The sequence below is a fragment of the Cardiocondyla obscurior genome, unplaced genomic scaffold, assembly GCF_019399895.1.
Source record: "Cardiocondyla obscurior isolate alpha-2009 unplaced genomic scaffold, Cobs3.1 scaffold93_0_53609, whole genome shotgun sequence".
NCBI lineage: Eukaryota > Metazoa > Arthropoda > Insecta > Hymenoptera > Formicidae > Cardiocondyla > Cardiocondyla obscurior.
In genome coordinates, this window is record NW_027228832.1 from 32936 (window position 1) to 53609 (window position 20674).

A 20674-nucleotide genomic window follows, 5' to 3' on the forward strand; every position below is an offset into this window, starting at 1 on the left:
AACATCATAGCATCGTTCTACGTTAAATTCCGATGAGTGACTTTTTTGCAAAATTAATTGTTTAAACAATTGAAATTACTTCTCTTCGATCTTAAAACACAATATTAGAATCTTGGAGTCAATAGCAACAATAGTTAACTGACTTTGACCGCTTTTGTAAAAGAAATTAATTTGTTAACTAAGTACAGTCGCAAAAGGATCTTGATACTATAATCATAAGTATTGTTACCTGCGATAGATGATCTACCAGCTTCCAGAACTTTCAAAAATGAATCAGCTCAGTGGTCGCAAATTTCAGACGGGCAACATACGCACATTAAGCACAATGCCGTGTCCTCGTGCGCTCGTCGCGTCGGCTGCCGACGCACTGAGCGAGCGGTGCTAGACGGCTAGACACCAGACGGCGGCGAGTATCGCTTAAAGAGAATGAGCGAAACTAGCGAATAGCGAGCGAGACAAGGAGACGTCGAGCTGACGTCATTTCATTCTCGAAAGTTTTGGAAGCTGGTAGATCATTTGGTGGCGGTGCAGTTGCCCACAGTTCTATTGCCCACCGTTCAATGGCCCACAGATCAGTGGCCCACCGTTCAAAAGCCCACAGATCAGTGGCCCACCGTTCAAAAGCCCACAGATCAGTGGTCCACCGTTCAAATGCGACTTTTATATCATATACAGGGTGAATCAGAAAATGGAAGTGCCACTTACCATATAAGACTGGTTACCGCAAAATATTAATTTAATATTATTATTTATTTGTGGACGCGTTGTTTATGGATATTACTTTGTGCGAGGCAGTCAGCGGCAGGATAGAATAAAAATAGTAATTAGGAAGTAGGTATTATGCATAGTGTACAGCATAGAAAATTAATCTTATTTAACAATAATTTATTACGTTGAATTTTATAATGTACTGTTTGTTACAGGTATAAAAATAGATTTAACGAATTTTAAAAGTCGTTGCGATATAAAAAAATAACTGTATACATATATTTTGATATTTTTTAATAATCGGGAAAAAAATTAACTTACTAACTACACATTCATAACCGATAAGAAAAACAAAAGAAATCGTTACGACAAAAGTATTCACACGCAGCCGATACACATTAGAGTTCGAGTTACATCACGTTCTACGCTTGTACATAAAATAATAGTATCTAAAGCTATAACGTATCACACTGTATCTAAGTCCATTTTGCAATCTATAAGTATTACAACTGCATGCTCGAATACTAAAAAATAAAACAAGTTACATCAGAATCTCTGCTACATTACAACGGTTTCGTAAAGCGCACTTTGGCATAATCGGATAAAAATATGTTTTACAACTACACAGTCATAAGCGACGAAAAGATACAAAAGCAACCGTGTTCGAGTTACATCACGTTCTACGCTTGTAAATAAAATAACAGTATCTAAAGCTATAACGTATCACAGTGTATTTCAGTCCGTTTTGTAACTTATATGTATCAGAACTTTGTTCAAAAATAACAAATTATTGCTCGATGAATCTTATTGCATGAATCTCTGTTGCATGAACGAATGAAATAATCTCGACAAATCATAATTGCAAAGCAAAACTTTTTGATCGGTAATTAAACGACAAAAGCAAATAGAACAATTTTCAATATAAAAATTAAACGACAAAAGCAACTAAACAAAGGTGGTACGACATTAGCGACCAACACGCGTCTGTATCTTTGGTTAGGAAACACGTGGAGGTAAGATCGCGCGGGAAACACACAATGCAGAGGCACAACCAATAGTGGAGAAGTTCGTTTCGACCAATAGTATTTTTTACTTTTATTGCGTGTACCGTGCATTGCGTATCAAGCTTAATGCACATTTCCCGCGCGATCTCACCGCCACGTGTTTCTAACCAAAAATACGGACATGTGTTGATCGCTTATGTTGTACTACTCGTAAATTCTGCTTTTGTCATATGTCGTAAATGCTGCTTGTGTCGTAGTTATTGCTTGCTGTGAATACTACGTTATCCTTGTTGTATTTGCCAGTGTCGTTTAAAAATTGCTCGTTATATTAAGGACTCAAGAAATATCACGAGGCAGTACAAACGGTACGATGTCGTTTTATGAAAAAGAGCAAGGTAATAACTTTTGTACAAAGAATTTTGTAGTTGAGTCTAAAATTAAATTACAATTTTAGTATTGAAATACAGCGCACCGAAGTGCCGAGCCTTTGCTGAAGGAAGATGTCACATTTGGAATTGCAAACGAGAAATGTAGACTGGAATGGAACGAAAACTCTAAGTCCATCAGAAGCAAAATCTTCTTCAGACATATGCACGGTATGCCTTACTAACGAGCGCACACATGCTTTCGTACCTTGTGGACATCTTGCCTGTTGCGTTACATGTATCAAACGTTTGGAAGCTAAGCGTTGTCCCATATGCAACGACCCGTATGAAACCTACATAAGGATTAGAAAACCATAAGACATTACAGCATATTTATGTAAAAATATGTTTAGATTTAAGAGATAAAATCTTTAGGCGTGTTACTTCGTGCGGAAAAGATACAACATAACTTTATACTGATGTTTGTTATTTTTGAACAAAGTTCTGATACATATAAGTTACAAAACGGACTGAAATACACTGTGATACGTTATAGCTTTAGATACTGTTATTTTATGTACAAGCGTAGAACGTGATGTAACTCGAACTCTAATGTGTATCGGCTGCGTGTGAATACTTTTGTCGTAACGATTTCTTTTGTTTTTCTTATCGGTTATGAATGTGTAGTTAGTAAGTTAATTTTTTTCCCGATTATTAAAAAATATCAAAATATATGTATACAGTTATTATCTTATATCGCAACGACTTTTAAAATTCGTTAAATCAATTTTTATACCTGTAACAAACAGTACATTATAAAATTCAACGTAATAAATTATTGTTAAATAAGATTAATTTTCTATGCTGTACACTATGCATAATACCTACTTCCTAATTACTATTTTTATTCTATCCTGCCGCTGACTGCCTCGCACAAAGTAATATCCATAAACAACGCGTCCACAAATAAATAATAATATTAAATTAATATTTTGCGGTAACCAGTCTTATATGGTAAGTGGCACTTCCATTTTCTGATTCACCCTGTATATGATATAAAAGTCGCATTTGAACGGTGGACCACTGATCTGTGGGCTTTTGAACGGTGGGCCACTGATCTGTGGGCTTTTGAACGGTGGGCCACTGATCTGTGGGCCATGAAAATGGGCCACTGATCTGTGGGCTTTGAACGGTGGGCCACTGATCTGTGGGCAATTGAACGGTGGGCTATTGATCTGTGGGCCATTGAACGGTGGGCCATTGATCTGTGGGCTTTTGAACGGTGGGCATTTATCCGTGGGCAAACGAACAAAAATTCACTTTCTGTGGGCGTTTGATCTGTGGGCATTTGAACGGTGGGCAACTGATCTGTGGTCATTTGAACGGTGGGCAACTTTTCGTGTCCAATCGCACTGTGTCCATTTGATACGTGGCCAATCGCTACGTGGGCAATAGAACCGTGTCCAATTGATCTGTGTCCAATTCAGCTGTGGCCAATCGCACTGTGTCCTATTGATACGTGGCCAATCGCTACGTGGGCAATAGAACTGTGGGCAACTGCACCGCCACCAGACGTATGTACGTACAATTCCATAAATATATTGTATTCTATCGTGACTGTGCTGAAAGCAGCCATTAAATATAAAAATTTTATAGATTAGGTGTAGAAATTGACAAACAACGTATTAGATTACGTTTTGCATAATTTTTTCTGTGAACATTGTACACAACTCTGTTCATTTATGTAAAGCAGTATTTTCTGTAAACATTTCAAGACTTTATGTCATGTTAAATGTGATACATTGCTTAATGAATTTTTAACATTATTTTGCATTCAAACGGTAGTTTTCAGAACGTAGAAATTTTTGTTTAGTATAGTAATATCAAACTGAAACAATTCTTTTTTCAATGTGTATTCTTACACCTTTTATGTTTTTAATTTACTATCAAATTTTTAAAAACAATATTGTTTTTTCCTAGAAACAAACGTTGGCCTGCAACACAGTGATTAAAAGGAGGTACAGTCATTGACAGAAAGGTTGCAACACTTGAAGTTAGGGACACGATTTTAGAAATAGAAATTTGATGTGAACCACTGCATTCGCTTATGCGGCGCTTGATATATATGTGTGAAGCGCCGCATAAGCGAATGCAGTAGTTCACATCAAATTTCTATTTCTAAAATCGTGTCCCTAACTCAAGTGTTGCAACTTCTGTCAATGACTGTACAATCGGGTACTAACGATTCTCTTTCGAGTGGCGTTTTTCATTTTAAATTATCTTAAAGTTGAGCGCTGATAATTTTTCCACCCCTTTATGACTTTTTAACCCTTAAGGTATAAACGATTTAAAAAGAGGTACAAATGAGTACAAACGATTATGTTTCAAGTAAACTATGTTATATCCCGGGCTCCTGGTAACAGAGGGCTCGGGAATAACGTCGAAACTTAGCACGCGCGCGACAGTTTAGCTAGATCGACAGAGTATCGCCGATCAAGGTAACCCGGCATTTCCAGCCGGGACGCGACGCTCCGAGAAGGCTCGCGAATTGCTGATTGCTAAGAATGTAACGGTGCACCCAGGAAATGCACCGTTCCGGCCAGAACAACGGCCGGCCGTCGGCAAAACTCCGCTGGCGGGGACCCGGGGCGCGGTGCGCCCCAAACTTATATTATATATACGTCGAATAGGCGATAGCACGCGCTACGCTATCGTCTCGCGGCTAAGTCCCCGCACGGGCTTAGCCGAATTCCGCCGAACGCCACCGAACGCGCCAACGACGGCGAGGACCACCGTTTCGCGATCGCGCCGTAACAAGATCCTCGGCGCCACGGCAGGATCATCCGTAACCCCGCTGAGCCCCGCAAGCCCGGCGCCCTCGTTTTTTGTATAAAACCGCGATGCCGGAGCTCAGCGGGACCGTCCTCGATCCGCTCGCTTGCGAGCAGCATCTCCGACATCCTAGAGCCGATCCGGGGGTAGAGCGCTCTCTGTCTTCACCAGGTGATCCTGGGGCTCGTTCCTAACCTTGTGCTCACGACTTTCAACGCACCGGCACGGTCAGCTCGAGGGGTAGAGCGAACTCTGCCTCCTCCGAGTCATCTCGGACCTCGACCACCGGGCGCGTGGAATCATCGAACACGAATTAACAGTTCCTATCGCACCGTCGCCGACCACGGGGTAGAGAGATCTCTGTCTCGCTCGAGTGCTCTCGAGTACGCGACACCAAGCCGGTGCTTCACCTCCTGTCTCCGCGAAACCGCCAGCGATACCGCGAAATATCTAAGGGTTTCGGCGAAAACGCGCGAACACCTGCGATCTATTCCCGCGTCAGCATACCGCATTCGCACGTGCCGCCGAACGGCACGTGGCCGTAGGAACTTTCGCGCGTCGCGGACACGCCGACACCGCGTGCTTCGCTCACTATTGTCGAATCTCGATCGCCGCTCGCGCGGCCGTTTCACGCTTCGTGTACATATTGTAAATACGCGTTATGTTCTTATTCAGTTAATAAACCTTTGTTTTTACATTTAATATACCAGTCTCGCTGCATTTACGGACCCTATCTATTCGAATCCCGGAATACCGACGAGCGCACGGGCGCGTCCCGCATCGAGCCGACGATTCGGTATACGCGAAAGCAGGGTCGTTACAAGAATTTCAACTTAGCAACAGCAAGTTATAAATATAAAGACTCGCGGCCTGAACGGGTCATTTGTTAATAAGATCGTGCGAAGTAAACTACTGTTCTACTATTTGGAGAGGAATTAAAATAAAAAGTGCCAAAATATCTAGAGAAGTTTAATTTATTTCTTTTCGACTACATCTGCGTTTGAAGAACGGACCCCACAGCAGCCTTGGGGTTTAACAAATATAAAAAATTTTTATATTTTAATGGTAGATTCTAACTTTACGTCGTTTTACATTGGTTTTTTTTGGTTTCCAAAATACTTTTCGCATTATCCCAAAGGTTACTAATATCCCCATTATTGTAGCTATGGTTTTAAATGTACTACAACTGTAGAACTTTTTATCTTTTTTTTTCATATTTGACTGGAAACAATACGCCTTAGAGATGTCCTGGAATTTCTTTGTAGCCGCAGAACTTTTGTTCTTATTGTAGAAATTATTATCATTTTCCTTTATATTTGGCAGGAAACAATACGCCTCAGAGATGTCCTGAAAGTTCTTCGTAGCAGCAGAACTTTTGTTCTTATTGTGAAAATTATTATCATTTTCCTTTATATTTGGCAGGAAACAATACGCCTCAGAGATGTCCTGAAAGTTCTTCGTAGCAGCAGAACTTTTGTTCTTATTGTGGAAATTATTATCATTTTCCTTTATATTTGGCAGGAAACAATACGCCTCAGAGATGTCCTGAAAGTTCTTCGTAGCAGCAGAACTTTTGTTCTTATTGTGGAAATTATTATCATTTTCCTTTATATTTGGCAGGAAACAATACGCCTCAGAGATGTCCTGAAAGTTCTTCGTAGCAGCAGAACTTTTGTTCTTACTACAGAAATTATTATCATTTTCCTTCATATTTATAAGGAAATTATACGCCTTAGAGAGGTCCTGGAATTTCTTCGTAGCGGCAAGACTTTCGTTCTTATCGGGATGAAAACGTAAGGCTAATTTTCTATAAGCCTGCGTTATCTCCCGTACGGTCGCTTCCTTGGTTATACCAAGAATTTTGTAATAATCTTTTTCCATTTTTTCTAGTTATTCTGCAATAGAATCCAAATATTTTATTACATTCATTACTCGCCGCCGTCTATCGCGCGCTCGCTCAGTCTGCGGTTCCTTGTCGCTCGCACACGTTTACATTTTAATTGATATCTCGTTAACGGTTACAAATTTTGAAAAATGATATAAGACTTTTCGTCTTATTTCGACGAGTTCTACCTACCATTAAAAAAAAGTGACGTTGGTCTGGGACATCCTGTATACATGCATAGAACAATTTTATAAAATTAATATTATAAAGTATATTATTTTAAGCAACAATCTCATACGATTATTATAATTTTTTCTATTAAATTAAAGGTCAATTCAGGCAAAACATTGCACAGCTGTACAGCTATACGTCACGTATAAAAAAAATCCTACTTAAAATAATTGCTATCTTACAAATACATGTAAAATACCATTGAACTGTTTTCATTATACAAATTTTTATATGAATTTGTTTCGATTGATTCTGCAAGTTCTGAAACATACTGTTACGCACGGCGACTCAGGCAGCGGCCTCGCTCACACTCGTACACTCCGCTGCAGCGCTCTCACTCTCTCTCACACTCACTCCGCGTCACTCCCGCCGTGAAAGAAATAACTCAGAATTTAGAAAAAGAACGAATTTTTCTTAATTAACAAATGGATTTCTCGAAAACCAAGTATCGGATTTGCATAATTTTTTTTATTTAACATCATAGCATCGTTCTACGTTAAATTCCGATGAGTGACTTTTTTGCAAAATTAATTGTTTAAACAATTGAAATTACTTCTCTTCGATCTTAAAACACAATATTAGAATCTTGGAGTCAATAGCAACAATAGTTAACTGACTTTGACCGCTTTTGTAAAAGAAATTAATTTGTTAACTAAGTACAGTCGCAAAAGGATCTTGATACTATAATCATAAGTATTGTTACCTGCGATAGATGATCTACCAGCTTCCAGAACTTTCAAAAATGAATCAGCTCAGTGGTCGCAAATTTCCGACGGGCAACATACGCACATTAAGCACAATGCCGTGTCCTTGTGCGCTCGTCGCGTCGGCTGCCGACGCACTGAGCGAGCGGTGCTAGACGGCTAGACACCAGACGGCGGCGAGTATCGCTTAAAGAGAATGAGCGAAACTAGCGAATAGCGAGCGAGACAAGGAGACGTCGAGCTGACGTCATTTCATTCTCGAAAGTTTTGGAAGCTGGTAGATCATTTGGTGGCGGTGCAGTTGCCCACAGTTCTATTGCCCACCGTTCAATGGCCCACAGATCAGTGGCCCACCGTTCAAAAGCCCACAGATCAGTGGCCCACCGTTCAAAAGCCCACAGATCAGTGGTCCACCGTTCAAATGCGACTTTTATATCATATACAGGGTGAATCAGAAAATGGAAGTGCCACTTACCATATAAGACTGGTTACCGCAAAATATTAATTTAATATTATTATTTATTTGTGGACGCGTTGTTTATGGATATTACTTTGTGCGAGGCAGTCAGCGGCAGGATAGAATAAAAATAGTAATTAGGAAGTAGGTATTATGCATAGTGTACAGCATAGAAAATTAATCTTATTTAACAATAATTTATTACGTTGAATTTTATAATGTACTGTTTGTTACAGGTATAAAAATAGATTTAACGAATTTTAAAAGTCGTTGCGATATAAAAAAATAACTGTATACATATATTTTGATATTTTTTAATAATCGGGAAAAAAATTAACTTACTAACTACACATTCATAACCGATAAGAAAAACAAAAGAAATCGTTACGACAAAAGTATTCACACGCAGCCGATACACATTAGAGTTCGAGTTACATCACGTTCTACGCTTGTAAATAAAATAATAGTATCTAAAGCTATAACGTATCACACTGTATCTAAGTCCATTTTGCAATCTATAAGTATTACAACTGCATGCTCGAATACTAAAAAATAAAACAAGTTACATCAGAATCTCTGCTACATTACAACGGTTTCGTAAAGCGCACTTTGGCATAATCGGATAAAAATATGTTTTACAACTACACAGTCATAAGCGACGAAAAGATACAAAAGCAACCGTGTTCGAGTTACATCACGTTCTACGCTTGTAAATAAAATAACAGTATCTAAAGCTATAACGTATCACAGTGTATTTCAGTCCGTTTTGTAACTTATATGTATCAGAACTTTGTTCAAAAATAACAAATTATTGCTCGATGAATCTTATTGCATGAATCTCTGTTGCATGAACGAATGAAATAATCTCGACAAATCATAATTGCAAAGCAAAACTTTTTGATCGGTAATTAAACGACAAAAGCAAATAGAACAATTTTCAATATAAAAATTAAACGACAAAAGCAACTAAACAAAGGTGGTACGACATTAGCGACCAACACGCGTCTGTATCTTTGGTTAGGAAACACGTGGAGGTAAGATCGCGCGGGAAACACACAATGCAGAGGCACAACCAATAGTGGAAAAGTTCGTTTCGACCAATAGTATTTTTTACTTTTATTGCGTGTACCGTGCATTGCGTATCAAGCTTAATGCACATTTCCCGCGCGATCTCACCGCCGTATGTTTTCTAACCAAAAATACGGACATGTGTTGATCGCTTATGTTGTACTACTCGTAAATTCTGCTTTTGTCATATGTCGTAAATGCTGCTTGTGTCGTAGTTATTGCTTGCTGTGAATACTACGTTATCCTTGTTGTATTTGCCAGTGTCGTTTAAAAATTGCTCGTTATATTAAGGACTCAAGAAATATCACGAGGCAGTACAAACGGTACGATGTCGTTTTATGAAAAAGAGCAAGGTAATAACTTTTGTACAAAGAATTTTGTAGTTGAGTCTAAAATTAAATTACAATTTTAGTATTGAAATACAGCGCACCGAAGTGCCGAGCCTTTGCTGAAGAAGATGTCGGAATTGCAAACGAGAAATGTAGACTGGAATGGAACGAAAACTCTAAGTCCATCAGAAGCAAAATCTTCTTCAGACATATGCACGGTATGCCTTACTAACGAGCGCACACATGCTTTCGTACCTTGTGGACATCTTGCCTGTTGCGTTACATGTATCAAACGTTTGGAAGCTAAGCGTTGTCCCATATGCAACGACCCGTATGAAACCTACATAAGGATTAGAAAACCATAAGACATTACAGCATATTTATGTAAAAATATGTTTAGATTTAAGAGATAAAATCTTTAGGCGTGTTACTTCGTGCGGAAAAGATACAACATAACTTTATACTGATGTTTGTTATTTTTGAACAAAGTTCTGATACATATAAGTTACAAAACGGACTGAAATACACTGTGATACGTTATAGCTTTAGATACTGTTATTTTATGTACAAGCGTAGAACGTGATGTAACTCGAACTCTAATGTGTATCGGCTGCGTGTGAATACTTTTGTCGTAACGATTTCTTTTGTTTTTCTTATCGGTTATGAATGTGTAGTTAGTAAGTTAATTTTTTTCCCGATTATTAAAAAATATCAAAATATATGTATACAGTTATTATCTTATATCGCAACGACTTTTAAAATTCGTTAAATCAATTTTTATACCTGTAACAAACAGTACATTATAAAATTCAACGTAATAAATTATTGTTAAATAAGATTAATTTTCTATGCTGTACACTATGCATAATACCTACTTCCTAATTACTATTTTTATTCTATCCTGCCGCTGACTGCCTCGCACAAATAATATCCATAAACAACGCGTCCACAAATAAATAATAATATTAAATTAATATTTTGCGGTAACCAGTCTTATATGGTAAGTGGCACTTCCATTTTCTGATTCACCCTGTATATGATATAAAAGTCGCATTTGAACGGTGGACCACTGATCTGTGGGCTTTTGAACGGTGGGCCACTGATCTGTGGGCTTTTGAACGGTGGGCCACTGATCTGTGGGCCATTGAACGGTGGGCAATAGAACTGTGGGCAACTGCACCGCCACCAAATGATCTACCAGCTTCCAAATCTTTCGAGAATGAAATGACGTCAGCTCGACGTCTCCTTGTCTCGCTCGCTATTCGCTAGTTTCGCTCATTCTCTTTAAGCGATACTCGCCGCCGTCTGGTGTCTAGCCGTCTAGCACCGCTCGCTCAGTGCGTCGGCAGCCGACGCGACGAGCGCACGAGGACACGGCATTGTGCTTAATGTGCGTATGTTGCCCGTCTGAAATTTGCGACCACTGAGCTGATTCATTTTTGAAAGTTCTGGAAGCTGGTAGATCATCTATCGCAGGTAACAATACTTATGATTATAGTATCAAGATCCTTTTGCGACTGTACTTAGTTAACAAATTAATTTCTTTTACAAAAGCGGTCAAAGTCAGTTAACTATTGTTGCTATTGACTCCAAGATTCTAATATTGTGTTTTAAGATCGAAGAGAAGTAATTTCAATTGTTTAAACAATTAATTTTGCAAAAAAGTCACTCATCGGAATTTAACGTAGAACGATGCTATGATGTTAAATAAAAAAAATTATGCAAATCCGATACTTGGTTTTCGAGAAATCCATTTGTTAATTAAGAAAAATTCGTTCTTTTTCTAAATTCTGAGTTATTTCTTTCACGGCGGGAGTGACGCGGAGTGAGTGTGAGAGAGAGTGAGAGCGCTGCAGCGGAGTGTACGAGTGTGAGCGAGGCCGCTGCCTGAGTCGCCGTGCGTAACAGTATGTTTCAGAACTTGCAGAATCAATCGAAACAAATTCATATAAAAATTTGTATAATGAAAACAGTTCAATGGTATTTTACATGTATTTGTAAGATAGCAATTATTTTAAGTAGGATTTTTTTTATACGTGACGTATAGCTGTACAGCTGTGCAATGTTTTGCCTGAATTGACCTTTAATTTAATAGAAAAAATTATAATAATCGTATGAGATTGTTGCTTAAAATAATATACTTTATAATATTAATTTTATAAAATTGTTCTATGCATGTATACAGGATGTCCCAGACCAACGTCACTTTTTTTAATGGTAGGTAGAACTCGTCGAAATAAGACGAAAAGTCTTATATCATTTTCAAAATTTGTAACCGTTAACGAGATATCAATTAAAATGTAAACGTGTGCGAGCGACAAGGAACCGCAGACAGCGCGCGCGATAGACGGCGGCGAGTAATGAATGTAATAAAATATTTGGATTCTATTGCAGAATAACTAGAAAAAATGGAAAAAGATTATTACAAAATTCTTGGTATAACCAAGGAAGCGACCGTACGGGAGATAACGCAGGCTTATAGAAAATTAGCCTTACGTTTTCATCCCGATAAGAACGAAAGTCTTGCCGCTACGAAGAAATTCCAGGACCTCTCTAAGGCGTATAATTTCCTTATAAATATGAAGGAAAATGATAATAATTTCTGTAGTAAGAACAAAAGTTCTGCTGCTACGAAGAACTTTCAGGACATCTCTGAGGCGTATTGTTTCCTGCCAAATATAAAGGAAAATGATAATAATTTCCACAATAAGAACAAAAGTTCTGCTGCTACGAAGAACTTTCAGGACATCTCTGAGGCGTATTGTTTCCTGCCAAATATAAAGGAAAATGATAATAATTTCCACAATAAGAACAAAAGTTCTGCTGCTACGAAGAACTTTCAGGACATCTCTGAGGCGTATTGTTTCCTGCCAAATATAAAGGAAAATGATAATAATTTTCACAATAAGAACAAAAGTTCTGCTGCTACGAAGAACTTTCAGGACATCTCTGAGGCGTATTGTTTCCTGCCAAATATAAAGGAAAATGATAATAATTTCTACAATAAGAACAAAAGTTCTGCGGCTACAAAGAAATTCAGGACATCTCTAAGGCGTATTGTTTCCAGTCAAATATGAAAAAAAAGATAAAAATTTCTACAGTTGTAGTACATTTAAAACCATAGCTACAATAATGGGGATATTAGTAACCTTTGGGATAATGCGAAAAGTATTTTGGAAACCAAAAAAAACCAATGTAAAACGACGTAAAGTTAGAATCTACCATTAAAATATAAAAATTTTTATATTTGTTAAACTAAGGCTGCTGTGGGGTCCGTTCTTCAAACGCAGATGTAGTCGAAAAGAAATAAATTAAACTTCTCTAGATATTTTGGCACTTTTTATTTTAATTCCTCTCCAAATAGTAGAACAGTAGTTTACTTCGCACGATCTTATTAACAAATGACCCGTTCGGGCCGCGAGTCTTTATATTTATAACTTGCTGTTGCTAAGTTGAAATTCTTGTAACGACCCTGCTTTCGCGTATACCGAATCGTCGGCTCGATGCGGGACGCGCCCGTGCGCTCGTCGGTATTCCGGGATTCGAATAGATAGGGTCCGTAAATGCAGCGAGACTGGTATATTAAATGTAAAAACAAAGGTTTATTAACTGAATAAGAACATAACGCGTATTTACAATATGTACACGAAGCGTGAAACGGCCGCGCGAGCGGCGATCGAGATTCGACAATAGTGAGCGAAGCACGCGGTGTCGGCGTGTCCGCGACGCGCGAAAGTTCCTACGGCCACGTGCCGTTCGGCGGCACGTGCGAATGCGGTATGCTGACGCGGGAATAGATCGCAGGTGTTCGCGCGTTTTCGCCGAAACCCTTAGATATTTCGCGGTATCGCTGGCGGTTTCGCGGAGACAGGAGGTGAAGCACCGGCGGTGTCGCGTACTCGAGGCACTCGAGCGAGACAGAGATCTCTACCCCGTGGTCGGCGACGGTGCGATAGGAACTGTTAATTCGTGTTCGATGATTCCACGCGCCCGGTGGTCGAGGTCCGAGATGACTCGGAGGAGGCAGAGTTCGCTCTACCCCTCGAGCTGACCGTGCCGGTGCGTTGAAAGTCGTGAGCACAAGGTTAGGAACGAGCCCCAGGATCACCTGGTGAAGACAGAGAGCGCTCTACCCCCGGATCGGCTCTAGGATGTCGGAGATGCTGCTCGCAAGCGAGCGGATCGAGGACGGTCCCGCTGAGCTCCGGCATCGCGGTTTTATACAAAAAACGAGGGCGCCGGGCTTGCGGGGCTCAGCGGGGTTACGGATGATCCTGCCGTGGCGCCGAGGATCTTGTTACGGCGCGATCGCGAAACGGTGGTCCTCGCCGTCGTTGGCGCGTTCGGTGGCGTTCGGCGGAATTCGGCTAAGCCCGTGCGGGGACTTAGCCGCGAGACGATAGCGTAGCGCGTGCTATCGCCTATTCGACGTATATATAATATAAGTTTGGGGCGCACCGCGCCCCGGGTCCCCGCCAGCGGAGTTTTGCCGACGGCCGGCCGTTGTTCTGGCCGGAACGGTGCATTTCCTGGGTGCACCGTTACATTCTTAGCAATCAGCAATTCGCGAGCCTTCTCGGAGCGTCGCGTCCCGGCTGGAAATGCCGGGTTACCTTGATCGGCGATACTCTGTCGATCTAGCTAAACTGTCGCGCGCGTGCTAAGTTTCGACGTTATTCCCGAGCCCTCTGTTACCAGGAGCCCGGGATATAACATAGTTTACTTGAAACATAATCGTTTGTACTCATTTGTACCTCTTTTTAAATCGTTTATACCTTAAGGGTTAAAAAGTCATAAAGGGGTGGAAAAATTATCAGCGCTCAACTTTAAGATAATTTAAAATGAAAAACGCCACTCGAAAGAGAATCGTTAGTACCCGATTGTACAGTCATTGACAGAAAGGTTGCAACACTTGAAGTTAGGGACACGATTTTAGAAATAGAAATTTGATGTGAACTACTGCATTCGCTTATGCGGCGCTTCACACATATATATCAAGCGCCGCATAAGCGAATGCAGTGGTTCACATCAAATTTCTATTTCTAAAATCGTGTCCCAACTCAAGTGTTGCAACCTTCTGTCAATGACTGTACCTCCTTTAATCACTGTGTTGCAGGCCAACGTTTGTTTCTAGGAAAAAACAATATTGTTTTTAAAAATTTGATAGTAAATTAAAAACATAAAAGGTGTAAGAATACACATTGAAAAAAGAATTGTTTCAGTTTGATATTACTATACTAAACAAAAATTTCTACGTTCTGAAAACTACCGTTTGAATGCAAAATAATGTTAAAAATTCATTAAGCAATGTATCACATTTAACATGACATAAAGTCTTGAAATGTTTACAGAAAATACTGCTTTACATAAATGAACAGAGTTGTGTACAATGTTCACAGAAAAAATTATGCAAAACGTAATCTAATACGTTGTTTGTCAATTTCTACACCTAATCTATAAAATTTTTATATTTAATGGCTGCTTTCAGCACAGTCACGGTAGAATACAATATATTTATGGAATTGTACGTACATACGTCTGGTGGCGGTGCAGTTGCCCACAGTTCTATTGCCCACGTAGCGATTGGCCACGTATCAATAGGACACAGTGCGATTGGCCACAGCTGAATTGGACACAGATCAATTGGACACGGTTCTATTGCCCACGTAGCGATTGGCCACGTATCAAATGGACACAGTGCGATTGGACACGAAAAGTTGCCCACCGTTCAAATGACCACAGATCAGTTGCCCACCGTTCAAATGCCCACAGATCAAACGCCCACAGAAAGTGAATTTTTGTTCGTTTGCCCACGGATAAATGCCCACCGTTCAAAAGCCCACAGATCAATGGCCCACCGTTCAATGGCCCACAGATCAATAGCCCACCGTTCAATTGCCCACAGATCAGTGGCCCACCGTTCAAAAGCCCACAGATCAGTGGCCCACCGTTCAAAGCCCACAGATCAGTGGTCCACCGTTCAAATGCGACTTTTATATCATATACAGGGTGAATCAGAAAATGGAAGTGCCACTTACCATATAAGACTGGTTACCGCAAAATATTAATTTAATATTATTATTTATTTGTGGACGCGTTGTTTATGGATATTACTTTGTGCGAGGCAGTCAGCGGCAGGATAGAATAAAAATAGTAATTAGGAAGTAGGTATTATGCATAGTGTACAGCATAGAAAATTAATCTTATTTAACAATAATTTATTACGTTGAATTTTATAATGTACTGTTTGTTACAGGTATAAAAATTGATTTAACGAATTTTAAAAGTCGTTGCGATATAAGATAATAACTGTATACATATATTTTGATATTTTTTAATAATCGGGAAAAAAATTAACTTACTAACTACACATTCATAACCGATAAGAAAAACAAAAAATCGTTACGACAAAAGTATTCACACGCAGCCGATACACATTAGAGTTCGAGTTACATCACGTTCTACGCTTGTACATAAAATAACAGTATCTAAAGCTATAACGTATCACAGTGTATTTCAGTCCGTTTTGTAACTTATATGTATCAGAACTTTGTTCAAAAATAACAAACATCAGTATAAAGTTATGTTGTATCTTTTCCGCACGAAGTAACACGCCTAAAGATTTTATCTCTTAAATCTAAACATATTTTTACATAAATATGCTGTAATGTCTTATGGTTTTCTAATCCTTATGTAGGTTTCATACGGGTCGTTGCATATGGGACAACGCTTAGCTTCCAAACGTTTGATACATGTAACGCAACAGGCAAGATGTCCACAAGGTACGAAAGCATGTGTGCGCTCGTTAGTAAGGCATACCGTGCATATGTCTGAAGAAGATTTTGCTTCTGATGGACTTAGAGTTTTCGTTCCATTCCAGTCTACATTTCTCGTTTGCAATTCCAAATGTGACATCTTCCTTCAGCAAAGGCTCGGCACTTCGGTGCGCTGTATTTCAATACTAAAATTGTAATTTAATTTTAGACTCAACTACAAAATTCTTTGTACAAAAGTTATTACCTTGCTCTTTTTCATAAAACGACATCGTACCGTTTGTACTGCCTCGTGATATTTCTTGAGTCCTTAATATAACGAGCAATTTTTAAACGACACTGGCAAATACAACAAGGATAACGTAGTATTCACAGCAAGCAATAACTACGACACAAGCAGCATTTACGACATATGACAAAAGCAGAATTTACGAGTAGTACAACATAAGCGATCAACACATGTCCGTATTTTTGGTTAGAAAACACGTGGCGGTGAGATCGCGCGGGAAATGTGCATTAAGCTTGATACGCAATGCACGGTACACGCAATAAAAGTAAAAAATACTATTGGTCGAAACGAACTTCTCCACTATTGGTTGTGCCTCTGCATTGTGTGTTTCCCGCGCGATCTTACCTCCACGTGTTTCCTAACCAAAGATACAGACGCGTGTTGGTCGCTAATGTCGTACCACCTTTGTTTAGTTGCTTTTGTCGTTTAATTTTTATATTGAAAATTGTTCTATTTGCTTTTGTCGTTTAATTACCGATCAAAAAGTTTTGCTTTGCAATTATGATTTGTCGAGATTATTTCATTCGTTCATGCAACAGAGATTCATGCAATAAGATTCATCGAGCAATAATTTGTTATTTTTGAACAAAGTTCTGATACATATAAGTTACAAAACGGACTGAAATACACTGTGATACGTTATAGCTTTAGATACTGTTATTTTATTTACAAGCGTAGAACGTGATGTAACTCGAACACGGTTGCTTTTGTATCTTTTCGTCGCTTATGACTGTGTAGTTGTAAAACATATTTTTATCCGATTATGCCAAAGTGCGCTTTACGAAACCGTTGTAATGTAGCAGAGATTCTGATGTAACTTGTTTTATTTTTTAGTATTCGAGCATGCAGTTGTAATACTTATAGATTGCAAAATGGACTTAGATACAGTGTGATACGTTATAGCTTTAGATACTATTATTTTATTTACAAGCGTAGAACGTGATGTAACTCGAACTCTAATGTGTATCGGCTGCGTGTGAATACTTTTGTCGTAACGATTTCTTTTGTTTTTCTTATCGGTTATGAATGTGTAGTTAGTAAGTTAATTTTTTTCCCGATTATTAAAAAATATCAAAATATATGTATACAGTTATTATCTTATATCGCAACGACTTTTAAAATTCGTTAAATCAATTTTTATACCTGTAACAAACAGTACATTATAAAATTCAACGTAATAAATTATTGTTAAATAAGATTAATTTTCTATGCTGTACACTATGCATAATACCTACTTCCTAATTACTATTTTTATTCTATCCTGCCGCTGACTGCCTCGCACAAAGTAATATCCATAAACAACGCGTCCACAAATAAATAATAATATTAAATTAATATTTTGCGGTAACCAGTCTTATATGGTAAGTGGCACTTCCATTTTCTGATTCACCCTGTATATGATATAAAAGTCGCATTTGAACGGTGGACCACTGATCTGTGGGCTTTTGAACGGTGGGCCACTGATCTGTGGGCAATTGAACGGTGGGCTATTGATCTGTGGGCCATTGAACGGTGGGCCATTGATCTGTGGGCTTTTGAACGGTGGGCATTTATCCGTGGGCAAACGAACAAAAATTCACTTTCTGTGGGCGTTTGATCTGTGGGCATTTGAACGGTGGGCAACTGATCTGTGGTCATTTGAACGGTGGGCAACTTTTCGTGTCCAATCGCACTGTGTCCATTTGATACGTGGCCAATCGCTACGTGGGCAATAGAACCGTGTCCAATTGATCTGTGTCCAATTCAGCTGTGGCCAATCGCACTGTGTCCTATTGATACGTGGCCAATCGCTACGTGGGCAATAGAACTGTGGGCAACTGCACCGCCACCAGACGTATGTACGTACAATTCCATAAATATATTGTATTCTACCGTGACTGTGCTGAAAGCAGCCATTAAATATAAAAATTTTATAGATTAGGTGTAGAAATTGACAAACAACGTATTAGATTACGTTTTGCATAATTTTTTCTGTGAACATTGTACACAACTCTGTTCATTTATGTAAAGCAGTATTTTCTGTAAACATTTCAAGACTTTATGTCATGTTAAATGTGATACATTGCTTAATGAATTTTTAACATTATTTTGCATTCAAACGGTAGTTTTCAGAACGTAGAAATTTTTGTTTAGTATAGTAATATCAAACTGAAACAATTCTTTTTTCAATGTGTATTCTTACACCTTTTATGTTTTTAATTTACTATCAAATTTTTAAAAACAATATTGTTTTTTCCTAGAAACAAACGTTGGCCTGCAACACAGTGATTAAAAGGAGGTACAGTCATTGACAGAAAGGTTGCAACACTTGAAGTTAGGGACACGATTTTAGAAATAGAAATTTGATGTGAACCACTGCATTCGCTTATGCGGCGCTTGATATATATGTGTGAAGCGCCGCATAAGCGAATGCAGTAGTTCACATCAAATTTCTATTTCTAAAATCGTGTCCCTAACTTCAAGTGTTGCAACTTTGTCAATGACTGTACAATCAGGTACTAACGATTCTCTTTCGAGTGGCGTTTTTCATTTTAAATTATCTTAAAGTTGAGCGCTGATAATTTTTCCACCCCTTTATGACTTTTTAACCCTTAAGGTATAAACGATTTAAAAAGAGGTACAAATGAGTACAAACGATTATGTTTCAAGTAAACTATGTTATATCCCGGGCTCCTGGTAACAGAGGGCTCGGGAATAACGTCGAAACTTAGCACGCGCGCGACAGTTTAGCTAGATCGACAGAGTATCGCCGATCAAGGTAACCCGGCATTTCCAGCCGGGACGCGACGCTCCGAGAAGGCTCGCGAATTGCTGATTGCTAAGAATGTAACGGTGCACCCAGGAAATGCACCGTTCCGGCCAGAACAACGGCCGGCCGTCGGCAAAACTCCGCTGGCGGGGACCCGGGGCGCGGTGCGCCCAAACTTATATTATACGTCGAATAGGCGATAGCACGCGCTACGCTATCGTCTCGCGGCTAAGTCCCCGCACGGGCTTAGCCGAATTCCGCCGAACGCCACCGAACGCGCCAACGACGGCGAGGACCACCGTTTCGCGATCGCGCCGTAACAAGATCCTCGGCGCCACGGCAGGATCATCCGTAACCCCGCTGAGCCCCGCAAGCCCGGCGCCCTCGTTTTTTGTATAAAACCGCGATGCCGGAGCTCAGCGGGACCGTCCTCGATCCGCTCGCTTGCGAGCAGCATCTCCGACATCCTAGAGCCGATCCGGGGGTAGAGCGCTCTCTGTCTTCACCAGGTGATCCTGGGGCTCGTTCCTAACCTTGTGCTCACGACTTTCAACGCACCGGCACGGTCAGCTCGAGGGGTAGAGCGAACTCTGCCTCCTCCGAGTCATCTCGGACCTCGACCACCGGGCGCGTGGAATCATCGAACACGAATTAACAGTTCCTATCGCACCGTCGCCGACCACGGGGTAGAGAGATCTCTGTCTCGCTCGAGTGCTCTCGAGTACGCGACACCAAGCCGGTGCTTCACCTCCTGTCTCCGCGAAACCGCCAGCGATACCGCGAAATATCTAAGGGTTTCGGCGAAAACGCGCGAACACCTGCGATCTATTCCCGCGTCAGCATACCGCATTCGCACGTGCCGCCGAACGGCACGTGGCCGTAGGAACTTTCGCGCGTCGCGGACACGCCGACACCGCGTGCTTCGCTCACTATTGTCGAATCTCGATCGCCGCTCGCGCGGCCGTTTCACGCTTCGTGTACATATTGTAAATACGCGTTATGTTCTTATTCAGTTAATAAACCTTTGTTTTTACATTTAATATACCAGTCTCGCTGCATTTACGGACCCTATCTATTCGAATCCCGGAATACCGACGAGCGCACGGGCGCGTCCCGCATCGAGCCGACGATTCGGTATACGCGAAAGCAGGGTCGTTACAAGAATTTCAACTTAGCAACAGCAAGTTATAAATATAAAGACTCGCGGCCCGAACGGGTCATTTGTTAATAAGATCGTGCGAAGTAAACTACTGTTCTACTATTTGGAGAGGAATTAAAAT

At 40.1% G+C, this 20674-nt stretch overlaps 3 long non-coding RNA genes across 3 annotated transcripts; 1 reads left to right on the plus strand and 2 right to left on the minus strand.

Moving 5' to 3' along the window:
• The first annotated feature begins 1878 nt into the window (after nt 1-1878).
• Nucleotides 1879-2928, plus strand: LOC139113025 (uncharacterized). Its single transcript, XR_011547586.1, has 2 exons — nt 1879-2107; nt 2167-2928. It is a non-coding gene; the product is annotated as an uncharacterized lncRNA (long non-coding RNA).
• A 2937-nt stretch (nt 2929-5865) lies between these two features.
• Nucleotides 5866-7866, minus strand: LOC139113026 (uncharacterized). The gene is made up of 2 exons (XR_011547587.1): nt 7729-7866; nt 5866-6804 (listed from the first exon to the last, which is right to left on the minus strand). It is a non-coding gene; the product is annotated as an uncharacterized lncRNA (long non-coding RNA).
• An 8206-nt stretch (nt 7867-16072) lies between these two features.
• LOC139113027 (uncharacterized) lies at nt 16073-17652 on the minus strand. Its single transcript, XR_011547588.1, has 2 exons — nt 16604-17652; nt 16073-16544 (listed from the first exon to the last, which is right to left on the minus strand). It is a non-coding gene; the product is annotated as an uncharacterized lncRNA (long non-coding RNA).
• Nucleotides 17653-20674: the final 3022 nt, after the last annotated feature.